This window comes from Balaenoptera acutorostrata, chromosome 2, assembly GCF_949987535.1.
Source record: "Balaenoptera acutorostrata chromosome 2, mBalAcu1.1, whole genome shotgun sequence".
Lineage (NCBI taxonomy): Eukaryota > Metazoa > Chordata > Mammalia > Artiodactyla > Balaenopteridae > Balaenoptera > Balaenoptera acutorostrata.
The window spans coordinates 182,580,719-182,598,599 of record NC_080065.1 but is presented as its reverse complement, the minus strand read 5'-3'; the positions used below and the strand labels follow the sequence as shown (position 1 = coordinate 182,598,599).

The following is a 17,881-nucleotide window of genomic DNA, read 5'->3' as shown; positions in this document are numbered from 1 at the left end:
CCACTGCAATGAGAAGCCCACCCACTGCAATGAAGAGTAGCCCCCGCTCGCCGCAACTAGAGAAAGCCCACGCACAGCAACGATGATTCAACCCAGCCAAAAATAACTAACTAAATTAAAACAAACAAACAAAAAAACCCAATCCCTTAAAAAAATAAAATAAAATAAACTCGAAATGGATTAAAGACCTAAATGTAAGGCCGCACACTATAAAACTCTTAGAGGAAAACACAGGCAGAACACTCTTTGACATAAATCGCAGCAAGATCTTTTTTGATCCACTTCCTAGAGTAATGAAAATAAAAACAAAAATAAACAAAAGGGACCTAACTAAACTCAAAAGCTTTTGCACAGCAAAGGAAACCATAAACAAAACGAAAAGACAACCCACAGAATGGGAGAAAATATTTGCAAACGAAGCAACCCACAAGGGATTAATCTCCAAAATATACAAACAGCTCATGCAGCTCAATAACAAAAAAAAAAAAATCCAATCCAAAAAATGGGCAGAAGATCTAAATAGACATTTCTCCAAAGAAGACATACAGATGGCCAAAAAGCACATGAAAAGATGTTCAACATCACTAATTACTAGAGAAATGCAAATCAAAACTACAATGAAGTATCACCTCACACCAGTCAGAATGGCCATCATCAAAAAATCTACAAACAATAAATGCTGGAGAAGGTGTGGAGAAGAAGGGAACCCTCCTACACTGTTGGTGGGAATGTAAATTGGTACAGCCACTATGGAGAACAGTATGGATGTTCTTTAAAAACTAAAAAGAGAGCTACCATATGATCCAGCAATTCCACTCCTGAGCATATACCTGGAGAAAACCATAATTTGAAAAGACACATGCACCCCAATATTCATTGCAGCACTGCTTACAATAGCTAGGACATGGAAGCAACCTAAATGTCCATCAACAGAGGAATGGATAAAGATGTGGTACATATATATATAACGGACTATTACTCAGCCATAAAAAAGAATGAAATAATGCCATCTGCAGCAACATGGATGGACCCAGAGATTGTCATAGTGAGTGAAGTAAGTCAAACAGAGAAGGACAAATACCATATCATATCACTTATACGTGGAATCTAAAAAAATGGTACAAATGGACTTATTTACAAAACAGAAATAGAGTTACAGATGTAGAAAACAATCTTATGGTTATCGGGGGGAAAGGCGGGGAGGGATAAATTGGGATACTGGAATTGACATATACACACTACTATATATAAAATAGGTAACTAATCAGGACCTAGTGTATAGCACAGGGAACTCTACTCAGTACTTTGTAATGACCTATATGGGGAAAGAATCTTAAAAAGAGTGGATATATGTATATGTATAACTGATTCACTTTGTTGTACAGCACAAACTAACACAATATTGTAAATCAACTCTACTCCAATAAAAATTTAAAAGAAAGAAAGAAAACACACACAGAGAAAAGGTCTTTCCCAAGGACACAGAACAAAGACACCATGGAGAGCGTCCCAAACCCCCAAATTTAAATCCCCAGGCGCTCAATTTACGTCACATTCAGACTTAGAAAAAGCATAGCCTCACGTCCAGTCCAAGGGGCCAAGAACACTTTCTCTGCCCCTCAGCTAGGCCTACTGCCTGTTCCCCGCTGGTGCCCACGTTGGGACCCGCCAAACCCCCGAGACAAGAACAGTGCATCTGCACCAGGGACAACTCTATCCCCCCAGGGGACACATGGCGACATCTGGGGACATTTCTGTTGTCACGACTGCGTGGAAAAGTGCTCCTGGCATGGAGTGGGTGGGGTCCAGGATGCAGCTCAACATCCCACAGTGCCCAGGACAGCCCTCCAAGAGAATGACTCAGCCCCAGATGTTGCTAAGCGCTGACGTTGAGGATCCCTGGTCTAGATGAAGCGCTGATTCATCCATCAACCCCCCTTGCTGATCAATCACAGACGTCACTGTACAAATGACTCAGCTTTTTTTTTTTTTTTAATTTATTCTGAGCGGATGTCAAATGGCCCAGGACCAAGGTCGAAGGTTCCAGAGGTGTGACGGGGATGTGACCGAGCAGAGTGAGCAGAAGAGAAGTGACCGAGAAGCGTCAGAGAGAGAGGCGGTGCCGGGCGGGTGGGGGGGGGGGGGCGGAGCGGGGGGCGCGGAGGAAGGACGCAAGGAGATGAGCAGCTGTCAGGCTGTTTCGAAAATGGGAGCGGCCTGACATACTGAAATGCTGATAGGGACGGGGAAATAGCAGAGACCCCAGAATGGAGCCGACTTCCTAGTATGGGGGGACAAATGATCGGCAGATACATGAGTGAAATTCATGGTATATCACAGTATAAATGCCGCGGAGAAACAAGGAGGGAAGGAGAGTCATGAACTCCAAGAATGGGGGGGGGAGGGGTGCAGTTTTTTGGGTTTTTTTTGGTTTTGTTTATTTATTTGGTTGTGCCGGGTCTTAGTTACGGCACGTGGGCTCCTCAGTTGTGGCACGCGAACTTCCAGTTGCGGCATGCATGTGGGATCTAGTTCCCTGACCAGGGATGGAACCCCGGGCCCCCCTGCACTGGGAGTGTGGAGTCCCAGCCACTGTGCCACCAGGGAAGTCCCTGTGTGCAGTTTTAAACAACATAGTTTAGGAAGGTCTTGATGACAAGAGAGATTTCGACAGGACATAAACATGGGGAGAGAGCGGGGACATCTGAAGGAAGAGAGATCCAGGCAGAGGAAACAGCCCGTGCAAAGGCCCTGGGGCAGGACCATGCCTGGTGTGTTGGAGGAACAGCGAGAAGGCCTGTGTGTCTGGAGCAGAGTGAGCGAGGGGGAGAGAGGGAGGAGGGGAGGGCAGGGAGGGGACGGGGCAGGTCGTGCAGGAACTTGTGGGCCTGAGTAGGGGGAAAGGGGGGCACTTGGGCTTTTACCTGAAAACCTAGAACCACCTCGACCTGTCTAAATGCCGTGGTCTTGCCTCATGTGTGCTGCCAAGAAGGAAAATGGGCTCAGTGGGACCACATCTGCTAACTTTTCAAGAGAAGCCAGAAACGCAGATTTTCAGGAATCTGCTCAGTTGTGTCAAGTTAGCAATCGATTCAAATGTTTTAAAGAGACCTTGTGAGCTTAAAAGAAAAAAAAAAAAAAGCCAATGTGCCATCCACAGAGTAAAAACTCTGAACATATTTGTTGCAAATAATAAATAAAGGAAGTGTGTGAAGAGGCGAAAGTTATACATACACAGCATTCATTCATTCATTCAAGAAGTAATTTTCCAGCATCTGCCATGTCTTGGACACTGAATGTATCAGGACAGAGAGAAGACTGAAACAGGAATACTCTTCCCTCTTGGAGCTGACAGTCCCGTGGGTATATAAATTGTATACAATATAATATTATTATATATAATATATGGCAAAAGCAAAGCAACAAAACAAATTCCATCCACTACAGTGAAGGTTGACATTTCCATGTTTCATTTGTAAAGAGTCAGTACTAAAGTTGTAACTATAAAAAGAAGGAAGATAATTATTGCTTAAGTGCTTCCTTAGTTCCTGAATTATTTTTCCACAAAGAAAGACTAAATATGAGCCATATATTACTGCAGAGAAGAGTTCCTTTTTTCTTTTCATAAACTTTTTTGCTTCTTTCAAAAACAAATATCAATATTTGTTACGGCAACAAAGTGGGTATATGTATATATAATATACAACCTAGTATATCATATCTCTTAATTGCCCCACTGGCCTTCCCGCTATCCTTCAAACTTGCCAGGCACAGTCCTGCCTCAGGGCCTTTGCACTGGCTGCTCCTTCTGCCTGGAACACTGTTTCCCCCATGTATCCCCACAGCTCACTCCCTACCTTCCTTCAGATTTTTGGTCAAGCCTGCCCTGATGACACTGTGCACAACTCCCTAGGAAGGGGTCACAAAGTATGGCCCATGGGCTGTTTCAGTAAATAAAGTTTTCTTGGAACACAGATACGCTCACTCATTTACACAGGGTCCATGGCTGCTTTGAGGCTACAATGGCAGAGCTGAGTAGCTGCAACAGACACCACGTGGCCCATAAAGATGAAAATATTCACTCTCTGGTCCTTTCCAGAGAAAAGTTTGCCAACACCTGGGCTATGAAACAGGCATATGATTTTTTTTTTTTCCCCATTCCATAGAGGGGCAAACTTAGACTGCACAGCTAACGACAGGCAGAACAGCCCTATGGCATCAATGTTTGTAACCCTAAGACCAGATGCCTGTCTCTCCGGCCCATATAATTATTACGGGGCATAACTGGCTGTTATTGGTTGAACTGGGTTCCCCCCTCACCAAGTTCAGATGTTAAAACCCTAACCCCCAGGACCTCAGGATGTGACTACATTTGGAGATGCGGTCTTTACAGAGGTAATGAAGTTAAAATGAGGTCATAAGGGTGGGGTCCTAATCCAATAAGACTGGTGTCCTTGTAAGAAGGTGAGACTAGGACACAGACACCCACAGAGGGAGGATCATGTGAGGACACAGGGAGAAGACAGCTGTCTGCAAGCCAAGGAGAGAGGCCTCAGAAGGAACCAACCCTGCCGACACTTTGATCTTGGACTTCCAGCCTCCAGACTGTCAGGCAATAAATTTCTGGTTTTTAAGCCCCCCAGCCTGTGGCACTTTGTTATGGCAGCCCCAGCTCCGTGTGGCTACTGAGTACTGGAAATTTGGCTACAGCTACCGGGGAGAAAGTAAATATTAAATTTTATTCATATTTAATTCATTAAAATGGAAAAACTGGGGCAGTGTAAAAAAAAAAAATGTTCCCCCATTAAACCCAACTTTGGGGACTTCCCTGGTGGCACAGTGGATAAGTCTCCACGCTCCCAATGCAGGAGGCCCAGGTTCGATCCCTGGTCAGGGAACCAGATCCCACATGCATGCCGCAACTAAGAGTTCACATGCCGCAACTAAGGAGCCCGCCTTCCACAACTAAGACCTGGTGCAACCAAATAAATAAATAGATATTTTAAAAAATATAATTATCAAGGCTTTACCGTGTGTAAAGTACAATGCATTTATATAATTGTATGTATTAAAAAATAAATTCTGTAAGTACTATTATCTCCTCTTTAAAAAAAAAACACCAACTTTGTTTTGGTAGGATCAGATTTCACTTAAACTGTTAAAAATGTAGTATCTGAATTGAGATCTGAAAAAATACACACCAGATCTTGAAGCATTAGTACGAGAAAAGGTATGTAGGGCTTCCCTGGTGGCACAGTGGTTGAGAGTCTGCCTGCCAGTGCAGAGGACACGGGTTCGAGCCCTGGTCTGGGAGGATCCCACATGCTGCGGAGCAACTGGGCCCGTGAGCCACAATTACCGAGCTTGCGCGTCTGGAGCCTGTGCTCCGCAACAAGAGAAGCCACCGCAGTGAGAAGCCCGTGCACTGCAACAAAGAGTAGCCCCCGCTCACCGCAACTAGAGAAAGCCCTCGCACAGCAACGAAGACCCAACGCTGCCAAACAATAAATAATAAAAATAAAATAAATTAATTTTAAAAAAAATAAGAGAAAGGCAAAGTGTATAGTTTCTCCTATCTCTGATGTGAACTTGCTGTCGGCAACAAAATGGGATAAAATCGATGAAGATCAGGTGGGACCACAAGTCAGCCAAAACTTACTGAAATATCAAAACTCCGTGAAGTATCAGATATCTCCCTCTACAGCAATGACCCTCGGATCAACTGTTCTTTCCACCTCTCAGTGGCTCCTGGGAACAGCTGCGTGTATAGTAACTTAAAAAGAAAAAAAATCACTGGGAACTCTACTCAGTACTCTGTAATGACCTATATGGGAACAGAATCTGAAAAAAGAGTGGATATATGTATATGTATAACTGATTCACTTTGCTGTACAGCAGAAACTAACACAACATTGTAAATCAACTATACTCCAATAAAAATTAATTAAAAAAAAAAAGATGGATGGACCTAGAGACTGTCATACAGAGTGAGGTAAGTCAGAGAGACAAAGACACATGTATATTAACGCATATATGTGGAATCTAGAAAAATGGTACAGATGAACCTATTTGCAAAGCAGAAATAGAGACACAGATGTAGAGAATAAACGTATGGACACCCGGGGGCAGGGCAGGTGGGATAAATTGGGAGATTGGGACTGACATACATACACTACTATGTATAAAATAGATAACTAAGGGGACTTCCCTGGTGGTCCAGTGGTTAAGACTCCACACTCCTACTGCAGGGGGCCCGGGTTCGATCCCTGGTCGGGGAACTAAGATCCTGCATGCCACATGTCGCAGCCAAAAAAAATAAAGGTAAAAAAAATAGATAACTAACGAGAACCTACTGTATAGCACAGGGAACTCTACTCAATGCTCTGTGGTGACCTAAATGGGAAGGAAATCCAAAAAGGAAGGGATATATGTATACGGAGAGCTGATTCACTTTGCTGCACAGCAGAAACTAACACAACATTGTAAAGCAACTACACTCCAATAAAAAAAAAGAGAGAAAATCAATCACATGGTGACATGCACCCTCCAATTTTTTTTTTTTTTTAATTATTTATTTATTTATTTATGGCTGTATTGGGTCCTCGTTTCTGTGCGAGGGCTCTCTCCAGCTGCGGCAAGTGGGGGCCACTCTTCACCGCGGTGCGCGGGCCTCTCACTATCGCGGCCTCTCATTGCAGAGCACAGACTGCAGACACGCAGGCTCAGCAATTGTGGCTCACGGGCCCAGCCGCTCCACGGCATGTGGGATCCTCCCAGACCAGGGCTCGAACCCGCGTCCCCCGCATTGGCAGGCAGACTCTCAACCACTGCGCCACCAGGGAAGCCCCCACCCTCCAATTTTTAACGAATAAAGGACACAGCTGATAAAGTGTGAAGGACGGGGCATGAACGGGGCCAGACATTAGGTTCTGCATCACGCACTGTTCACTCTGAAATTTCAAGTTCAGTACTTAGGATCTGTGTCCTATTCTGAATTCAGGTTCTAGGTCAATAAAATGTTAGAAGGAAGAAAAGTTCACCAACTCCCGCAACTACACCTCGGGCAGCAGTGTGAGAAGAAAATTTGAATTAGCTGCCAACGCTGAACAGAGGAGGTGCTGTGTGAAAACTCTGGTGTTCTGGGTTCTCTTGGAATCCAGACGGTCAGCAAGAACAGAGTGGCAGCTGCCCTTGTCCTGCCCTTGGCCGCAGCCTGCCCCCTTTATGGGGCACCCACCCGAAATGAGTCAGCTGCAGGGCAAGAGAGAGCAGTGGGTGGGAGCACGCGCTTGGGGTTCAAATCTCAGCCGTATGCCTTGCAGGCTGTGATCTTGGATAGGCCACAAGCACATTGGTGCCTCAGTCTCCTCCTTTGTGGGCTGGGTACAAGGATGAGCTCTTCCTGCGAGGACCGCCGTAGGCCGAATGAGTTAATCCGTGTAGAAAAGGCACAGAGCAGTACCTGGCGCACCCTCGGTGCTCCATGAGCCTTAGGGTACCTGACGGCTCTCCGCCCCCAGCAGCACCCGAGCTGGAGGCCCCCGCAGCAGAGGCTCAGGGCTGGGCTTGTGGAAAATCTCACAGCCAGACTCAGAATCAGCCAAGCAGGGACTTCCCTGGTGGTCCAGTGGACTCCCGGGGACTTCCCGGGTGGCGCAGTGGTTAAGAATCCGCCTGCCGACGCAGGGGACACGGGTTCCAGCCCTGGTCTGGGAAGAACCCACATATTGCAGAGCAACTAAGCCTGTGTACCTAGAGCCCGTGCTCCGCAACGAGAAGCCACCGCAATAAGAAGCCTGCGCACCGCAACAAAGAGTAGCCCCTGCTCGCCGCAGCTAGAGAAAGCCCGCGCGCAGCAACAAAGACCCAACGCAGCCATAAATAAATAAATAAATAAATAAATAAAATAAAATTAAAAAAAAAATACGCTCCCAATGCAGGGGGCCCAGGTTCGATCCCTGGTCACGGAACTAGATCTGCGTGCTGCAACTAAAGATCCTGCGTGCCGCAGCTGAGACCCAGCGCAGCCACGTAAATAAATATTAAACGAAAAAAAGAATCAGCCAGGCAGGCCCTCCCCTGCCTGCACTCCTGGCAAATTGCCTAAAGTCACACCGTGTTTCTGCTCCATCTCCCTGCCCGCCAGCCTGAGCCCCCGACGCAGCGCCCCCTCCCCAGACACTGTGCCCTGGCATGTCCCCCGTCCACTCCATCTGCCCTGCCCAGCGGCCACCCCAACCTTCCGGAAACCTGGCTTTCATTCTGCCCACCTTCCACAGCCTCCAGGGCAAAGTCCACTCTGCACCTGACAGTGGGTGCCAGGGACGGCGGGGTGGGGGTGGGGGAGCACCCACCGGGGTAAGGGACCCGGCTCTGCCACCTCTCAGCTGGTGGAGCCTGTCTTCTCAGTCTCAGTTTCCTCGTGTGTAAAACCAGCAGGAGAGTGGCCCTCGTCCGGAGCGAGAGTTCAGAATAACAATATAAGAAACCGTACAAATCAGAACTAAATACTGGCAGAATTTCTTTTTTCTCTTCTTTTTTATTTGTTCACCAAATCTGGAATCTGCCTACCCCCTCCTCTCCTGTCTACACTCTTGGGCAATCTCTTCACGCACAGAGGGAATATTAATTGAGCACCTACTGTGTGCCAAGAGTTATTGTAGGTGCTGCTGCAGACCCCCGGCCCTCTTGGAGCTCACAGTCTAGTTGGGGGAGACCCGGGATGAATGAGAAAGTAGTTCATTGCAGAGAACGGAAAGAGCCATCAAGAAAATGAGCCGGGGCTTCCCTGGTGGCGCAGTGGTTGAGAATCTGCCTGCCAATGCAGGGCACACGGGTTCGAGCCCTGGTCTGGGAAGATCCCACTGCCGCGGAGCAACTGGGCCCGTGAGCCACAACTACTGAGCCTGCGCGTCTGGAGCCTGTGCTCCGCAACAAGAGAGGCCGCGATAGTGAGAGGCCCACACACTACGATGAAGAGTGGCCCCCACTTGCCGCAACTAGAGAAAGCCCTTGCACAGAAACGAAGACCCAACACAGCCATAAATAAATAAATTAATTAATTTAAAAAAAAAGAAAATGAGCTAGGGTTGGGGAGGAAGGCAAGGACTGGGGGAAAGGCTGCCGAGAACTGGAGATCAAGGGAGACCTCTGGGAGGAAGTGACACACGGGAGCTGAGACCTGAAGGAGGTGAGGGAGCAACTCAGGTGCAGATCTGGGGGAAGAGAGTTTCAGGCCGTGGGCACAGCATGTCCAAAGGTCCTGGGGCGGGACTGGACCTGATGTGTTGGAGGAACAGCGAGGAGGCACGTGTCTGGAGCAGAGTGAGCGAGGGGGAGAGAGGGAGGAGGGGAGGGCAGGGAGGGGACGGGGCAGGTCGGACAGGGCCTTGTGAGATGGAGGAGGGAGCCCTGGAGAGCTGCATGCAGAGCTGGGAGGGGACCTAACTCAGGTGCTCACAGGTGCCCTCTGTCTACTTCAGCGAGGACAGATTCGGGGGTGGGGTGGTGAGGGCAGGAGAGAGGGTGGGGAGGGGACATGGGTGGAGGTGACCATTGGCTCAAGCAAGCAACGATGGAATCCAGACCAGGTGGTGATCTCCAGGAAGGATCTCCGGAGACCAGCACACAGTAGGTATACTTACATAAATAAATAAGTATACCTTTTAAATAAATACTTATTGGCTGAATAAATCAGTGAGTGGACAGAGCAGTGCCTGGCACACAGTAGGCACCCAATAAATGTTTTCTGTTTGAATCCTCCCTCCCCAAGAAGACAGCCTAATCGGCTCCTACCAGGACTGGCACATAGTAGGGGCACACTTCACTCCTTTCGGTTAATTAAGAAATGTTGCAGGGGACTTCCCTGGTGGTCCAGTGGCTGAGACTCCACGCTCCCAATGCAGGGGGCCCAGGTTCCATCCCTAGTCAGGAAACTAGATCCCACATGCATGCCACAACTAACAGTTCTCATGCCACAACTAAAGATCCCGCACGCCGCAACAAAGATCCCACGTGCTGCAACTAAGACCCAGGGCAGCCAAATAAATATTTCTTAAAAAATAAGTGTTTACTAAAAAAAAAAAAAAAAAAAAAAAATAAGTGTTTACTGAGCACCTACTATGTGCCGGGCACTGTGCAAAGCAAAGGACAACGCTGCGAGTTAAGACTATTTTGACTGCCTGTTTACCAGTAGAAAAGGGAGGCACAGAAAGGTAGAGTGACTTGCCCGGGATCACACAGGTAGAAAGTAAAGGGGCAGTAATTTAAACCAGGCAGCGTGGCTGCAGGGCCCCTGCCTTTATTCACTGAGCACCTACTATGTGCAGTACCCCTCCCATGCCTGGATCTGAGGTATCCTCAAGCCTGGCCAAGGTACCGGATAGCTGCCCTCTGCATTTGGCACACATTACTGTGACAGGTCACGCTTTTGCTCCCTGTTGCTCCATGAGGACACTATTTGGCCCCTACTGTGTGCCCAGCGTACTGAACAGTGTCTCCTGGCACACAGCAGGTGCTCCATAAATGTTTGTTGAAGAATGAATGAATGGCCCTTATTCGGAGGAGGACACAGAGGCCCAGGCAGGTTCTGGAGCCTGGGGCACCTACCAACCCTCCTCCAAACTCTGGAACCCAGACCTCAGCCTGCCTGGGTCACACTGTGGTGTCCCCTCCCCCAAACCCCTGCCTCAGCCGCAAGGAGAGGAAAGGAGCACAGGTACCCTGAAGAAGGCCTGGGCCCAGCCGAGTGGTGCCAGCGGCCTGGGCAGACTTGGATCGGCTCCTGGGCAGGTACCAACCAACCCCGTTCCCCAGGGGAAGGGGTGGGGAGCGGGGCGGGGGTGCGGGTTGAAGATTCCCCGAGACCCATCTCAGCTGATGGATGGGACCCGCTGAGGGAAGAGCGCTCCCCCAGTGGGAGGTGGGTCACGGAAGCCCCTGGATAAAGTGGGGATTCGGGGCCCTGGAGGAGCTGGGGGAGCGGCAGTGGGGGGTGGCGATCACCGGGAAGGAAGAACAGGGGCTGGGGCAGAGAGAGCGCCCCGTTTGGGGAAGAAATCAGAAACGCGGAGGAGGAAAGCGGTATTGGAAGGTAGTACGTCATGTTGGGGAGGATTCGGCGTGTTGGGGAAGAGTTGGGCGGGGGTGGGGAGCACTTGGGCCAGGGAGGGGAGTTGGAGCATTGGGGGGCGGTGAGCACTGAACACGCGGCGCAAGGACGTCCAAAGCACCCAGTGCGGGGCAGCTGGCTTCGAACCCTGGCGAGGGGCGCGGGCAGCCGGGCCCCCTGCAGGCCTGCGGGGGTCCCCTGCCCCTCCCCAGCCGGCCCTCGCCCCTTCCTCACCTACCAGGGATCCGGGGGCGGCTGGCCGCGCCGCTCGTGTCCTCGGGGCTGGGGCTGGTGGCCGGACGGCCTAGTGGCGGTGCCAGGGGATGGCAGAGCGCGAAGGGCGCGCTGGTGGCTCCAGGCGCACGGCCTCCGACCGCCCCTTCCGCGTCCGGAGGGGAGGGAGGAAGGAGGTGAGATCACGCTTTCCGAGCGGGACCGGGAAAGTCCCTGAGACGCCCCGAGCGACGCCCTCTGTCCCTCCGCCGGCTGCCACTTAGGGGACGTTTTGGCACCTCCGGGGTGCCCGGGCGCTGGGGACCACAACGGGGGTCAAGGGTGACAACAGCCCTCGGGAGCCCACCGTCTAGTGAGAAAGAACTACAGTGTTTAAATTAGTTAATCTCAATTAGTAATTAATGTTTTCCAGGACACCGAACAGAGGGGATGGGATAATTGGGTGGGACGGGGGTGGGAATCATGGCCACTCTGGAGGGATTTGGGGACGCCCATGTGGTTGGAAAAGGGACAGTAAGATGGCATACCTTTTTGGCCGCGCAGTGCAGCTTGCAGGATCTCAGTTCCCCCACCAGGGATTGAACCTGGGCCCTCCGCAATGAAAGCACGGAGTCCTAATCACTGGACCGCGAGCGAATTCCCAAGGTGGCATATCTTGAAGCTGCAAACATGACGTTTTAAAATTCACAGGGAGCAGAACTAACTAAAGCCTGTAACTAAAAAATAAAAATATATATAAAATAATATTCACAGGGGTCCTGAACCCAGGGCTTACATATCTATTGGGCATAGTTAAATCACGGTGCTCAGAGCCCGTCATACTTCTGGGACCCACGAAAATGTTTTCATTTCTCTTAAAATCAGAAAGGAAAAAAAAAAAAAAAAGGAAAATGAATATAATCCAGCCTGAATTATGTGTGTCTTTATACCAACACAGTTGTAAAATGTAATTTAATTTTTTTTTTAGTTGAGGAAGAGGCCCACAAAAGCCATAAATAATATACCTTTGGTTGGGCCCCTTTGTCACACGGAACCTCTTGTCAAAATACCATTTGCTATAGAAAACAAACTTCTGGTTACCAAAAGGGAAGGGGGTGGGGGGAGGGATAAATTAGGAGTCTGGGGTTAACAGATACACACTACTGTATATAAAATAGATGACCAGGTCTTCCCTGGTGGTCCAGTTGCTAAGACTCCGTGCTCCCAATGCAGGGGACCCCGGTTCGATCCCTGGTCTGGGAATTAGATCCCACATGCTGCAACGAAAGATCCCGCACGCGGTGATGAAGATCCCGTGTGCCGCAACTAAGATCTGGAGCAGCAAAATAAATAAATATTTTTAAAAATAATAAAATAGATAACCAACAAAGTCCTACTGTATAGCACAGGGAACTATATTCAATATCCTGTAATAACCTATAATGGAAAAGAATCTGAAAAAATATATATATATATAAAACTGAATCAGTTTGCTGTACACCTGAAACTAACATGACATTGTAAATCAACGATACTTCAATTAAAAAAAAATACCATTTGTTAGATGCATCAAACCCAATATAGGAGGTTACAGGGAAGTCCATTATGTTGAAATATACTTATTAAAAATTTCTTTAACAACTTAGTGATCCATCCTTGGATGAATGGGGGGGGTCCACCCACACAATGGAATATTATTCAATGTTAAAAAGGAAGGAAATTCTGACACAGGCTACAATGTGAATAAACCTTGAACACATTGTGCTCAGTGAGATAAGCCAGAGAGGGAGGGACAAACAGTGTGATTCCACTCACAGGAGGTCCCTAGGGAGGTCAAATTCATAGAAACAGAAAGTAGGTGGTGGGTGCCACCAGCTCGGGGGAGGGAGACAATGTTTCATGGGGACAGTTTCAGTTTGCGAAGATGAGAAAGTTCTGGAGACGGATGGTGGGGAGGGTTGCACAACAATGTGAACGTGTTTAGTGTCACTGAGCTGTGCACCTAAAAATGGTTAAAAGGTGGTACTTCCCTGGTGGTCCAGTGGTTAAGACTCCCACTTCCACCACAGGGGATGTGGGTTCAATTCCTGGTTGGGGAACTAAAATCCCATATGCCACACCGTGCAGTCGAAACCAAAAAAAAAAAAAAAAGGTTAAAAGGTAAATTTCATGTTTAGTATATTTTACCACCACAAAAAATTGTTTTCAAATACTTGCAAGACAATCACTTCAAAAAGATTTTTGAAATAGAGCTATACCGAAACAAACAAACAGGGCTTAGGGTTCCACCTCTGTGTGTATCACCACATTAACAAAATCTAATCCCCACAGTGATTTTTCAGTAATAATGAGGGTCAGCTGTATTTTGAGTCACCTGCAGCAGTGTGCTCTGATATGGAAATGCCTGTGGTTTTCTACCAGAAACAAAGCCACAGGTCCTTCATTCATAATTGAGGAAATGGCAAATATCAGTTAGAGTCAGTGCAAATAAAGATGTGAGGGTTTTTTCCCGTTGGTTCATTGGACACCCTGAATTTCATCATTAGCTCTCCCAAGCGGTACATGGATTCCAGGCCAAAATTCACTGAAAGGTTCTTGGGAGGGAAATGCAAATGGTAGTTATCAGGATGCTAAATCCCCCACCCCCCGGCCTGTCCCCCCACCTCAGTGCCTCTCTTAGTGCCTGTCGCCTGTGAGGGAGAAATTTTCTTGAACGCCTACTGTGTGCCAAGCATGTCTTGGCTCTGGGGATACATCGGGGTGGGGGTGGGGGAAGAAGTGGTCCCTGCCTTTAGGGCCTCCTGAGCTGGAAGCAGAGAAGGCATGAAACCCATCTTCCCATGCCTCTCCACGCCACACCCATCACCAATTTTTGGAGCGTCCATTAGGTGCCTGTTCCCAGGCCAAACACATCTTGGTGGTCATCTGATCCATGTCTTTTATTAATTAATTAATTTTTTGGCTGCGCTCTGTGGCATGTGGGAACTTTAGTTCCCCGACCTGGGATTGAACCCGTGCCCCCTGCAGTGGAATCGTGGAGTCTTAACCACGGGACCGCCAGGAAAATCCTTATCCATGTCTTAAAACAACTGTTCCTGGTAGGTTTGACCACGCCCATTTTATAGGTGAGAAAACTGAGGCTCAGAGACGGTAACACAGCTGGAATATCCGAGGTTTCCACGGGAAGCCATGGGCTGCAGATGGATAAATTTGACCACCTGCAGACAGGTGTGGTTGTGCACCTCCCTTCATTTAAAGAAAAAAGAAGGTCCTGGTTGAGGTCCACATTCCTACTCCCACTTGGGGGCCCATTCGTTCCGTTTTCCGCTTTTGCACACATGTTTACACACATCCATGAATGTGATATTTAGTATCCTTTGGTCTGGCTTTGTTTTTTATTCAAATTGGCCAGAAGTCAGCAAACTTTTTTCTGTAAAGGACCAGCTAGTAAAATATTGTCGGTCTTAGGCACCATACTGTCTTTATTACAACTACCTATGCTGCCACTGTAGCCCCAAAGCAGTCACAGGTGATACCTCAGTAAATGGGTGTCAGCTGTGTGTCAATAAAACTTTACTTACAAAACCAGGTGGCAGGGACTTCCCTCGTGGCGCAGTGGTTAAGAATCCGCCCGCCAATGCAGGTTTGATCCCTAGTCCGGGAAGATCCCACATGCTGTGGAACAACTACGCTGGGGCGCCACACACAACTACTGAAACCCGCGCACCTAGAGCCCGTGCTCCGCAACAAGAGAAGCCACCGCAATGAGAAGCCTGCGCGCCGCAACGAAGAGTAGCCCCTGCTCTAGAGAAAGCTGGCGCACAGCAACAAAGACCTAAGGCAGCCAAAAAAAAAAAAAAACCAACCAGGCCACAGGCCAGACAGTGGCCGTGGTTTGCTGGTTTGCTGACCCTGGATATAGATGGTATCAATACTTAGCTTTATTCTGCTGAAGATGTCTCCAACATTTTTCTAAGCCAATATATGTAGCCCGACCTTGTTCTTTTTTTTCTTTTGGCTGTGCCGCGCGGCTCACGGGATCCTAGTTCCCTGACCGGGGATCGAACCCGCGCCCCCTGCAGTGGAAGCACAGAGTCCTAACCACTGGACCTCCAGGGAAGTCCCCCAACCTTGTTCTTTTTAAGTGTATTATGGTCTCACTAAGCATTGCCATATCACGGTTTGTTGAGTCCCCTGTCATTGGACACGCTGGTGCCTGCCACTCTTCCCCCCAGGCAGGCATTAACACCTTATAAGTTGGTGGTTATGAACAGTGCGGGGGTGGGGTGGGGGGGAGGGTAGTCTGAGTGCTGGGTTGAAATCCTTATTCTGACACTTGCCGTGAGGTGGGGCCACAGGGGGGCCCACTGAACCCTGCCTCAGTTTCCCTCTCTTGTAACACAGCGATCATTACAGCACCTGCCTCTTGGGGTTGATAAAAAGGATTAGGTGATGGGACTTCCCTGGCGGTGCAGTGGTTAAGACTCTGCGCTTCCACTGCAGGGGGGCACGGGTTCCATCCCTAGTCAGGGAACTAAGATCCTGCATGCCTTGGGGCCAAAAAAAAAAAAAAAAAAAAAGGATTATGTGACTCCGTTGACAGGGTTTCTCTAGGGTGGCTGCAAAGAAAGGGAACTTCTAGGACTTTTCAGACGTGGAGTACATTCTCACTCTTACTAAACACCGCCAGATTTTGTCCAAAACAGTGTCCCTGTTTGCACTCCCCCCGGAAGTGAGCAAAAGGGCAAAAGGGCTCATTTCCCCCACCGCCACCTCGTACTACTTTCTCTATCTTAATTTGTGTTGACGTGTAATTCATAGGCACCAAAGTCTATAAAGCTTAAAGGGACAGACAGCTCAGTGGTTTTTTTTGGGTATGTACACACTCCCTGTAGCCAACTCCCTGATTGAGATATAGAGGTCATTTCCATCCCCTAGAAGTCCCCAAGGTCCCCTTCTCCATCCCTACCCACCGGGCAACCACCCTTCTGGTTTCTCATCATAGTTTAGGTTTTTATTTTTTTTATTAATTGAATTGTTTATTTATTTTTGCTGCATTGGGTCTTCGTTGCTGTGCGCAGGCTTTCTCTAGTTGCGGCGAGCAGGGGCTACTCTCTGTTGCATCATAGTGCAAGGGGTTCTCGTTGTGGTGGCTTCTCTTGTTGCAGAGCACGGGCTCTAGGCCAAGGGGATTCAGTAGTTGTGGCGCATGGGCTTAGTTGCTCCACGGCATGTGGGATCTTCCCAGACCAGGGCTTGAACTCATGTCCCCTGCCCCATTGGCAGGCAGATTCTTAACTACTGTGCCACCAGGGAAGTCCCATAGTTTAGTTTTGATTTTGAAACTTCATCAAAAGAGAATCAGTGTGCGGATGCGTTTGTGTCTGCCTTCTCTCACTCAGCATCATGCGTGTGAGTTTCAGCCACATTGTCATGAATATCAGTAATTCACCCTTGTTCACATCTTCTATGGACTGGGAGAAATATTTAAGTCTAAGCAGTAAGATGTAACAGGAAGAAGTCCAGTACGGTGGTCTCAAACAGGTTGGCAAGCTGTTCCTATAAAGGGTTACATAGTAAATATTTTCAGCTTTGCGGGATACAGGAGGTCTCTGTTGTGTATCTTTGTTTGCTTTAAAACCCTCTTAGCTTGTGAGCCATGCCAACAAACAAACAAACAAACAGCTCTTTGGGTACTTTTGGCCCTCAGGCTATAGTTTGCAGACTTTTAGTCTAAATCATTTTACCACAGTGCCTGACATACAGCAAGTATCTATCACTAAGTGTGGACAGGCAGGTTTTCTGTGGCATCTAATTTTGAATTTGTCATTGCATGTTCTTTTTCATACTATTTCCCCCAAATGTTTAACCTTCTGTTTGTTTTGAGATGTAATTGACATACAACATAGCATTAGTCTTAGGTGTACAACATAATGATTTGATATATGTATTCAATATATACTGTGAAATGACCACAATAAGTCTAGTCAACATCCATCACCTCACAGAGTTACAAATATTTCTTTTCTTGAAATGAGAGCTTTTAAGACCTACCCTCTTAGCAACTTTCACATACACAATGCAGGAACTTCCCTGGTGGCACAGTGGTTAAGAATCCACCTGCCAATGCAGGGGACACGGGTTCGAGCCCTGGCCCGGGAAGATCCCACATGCCGCAGAGCAACTAAGCCCATGCGCCACAACTACTGAGCCTGAGCTCTAGAGCCCGCGAGCCACAACTACTGAGCCCGCCTGCCCTGACTACTGAAGGCTGCACGCCTAGAGCCCCGTGCTCCGCAACGAGAAGCCACCACAATGAGAAGCCTGGGCACCGCAAGGAAGAGTAGCCCCCACTCACCGCAACTAGAGAAAGCCCGCACGCATCAACAAAGACCCAACGTGGCCAAAAATAAATAACTGATTTAAAAAAAAATTAGCAAATACACAACGCAATATTGTTAACTGCAGTCACCAAGCTGTACTTTATAACCCCAGACTCGTTCATCTTTTTCTAAAAAAATTAATTTATTATTTATTTATTTTTGGCTGCACCGGGTC

The 17,881-nt window shown here is 48.2% G+C and overlaps 1 protein-coding gene across 3 annotated transcripts in view; it reads right to left on the bottom strand.

Annotated features, from left to right (window-relative positions):
• TICAM1 (TIR domain containing adaptor molecule 1) overlaps positions 1-11,490 on the bottom strand; it is a 35,373-nt gene extending 23,883 nt beyond the window's left edge. For 2 of the 3 annotated variants that reach the window (XR_009007140.1, XM_057540609.1), the window contains exon 1: positions 11,349-11,490. The gene's annotated coding sequence lies outside the window, so the exon portion shown is untranslated. Of the gene's footprint in view, positions 1-11,344 lie in introns of all 3 variants that reach the window. The other variant, XM_057540611.1, reaches the window with a different exon arrangement.
• Between the last annotated feature and the right edge of the window lie 6,391 nt (positions 11,491-17,881).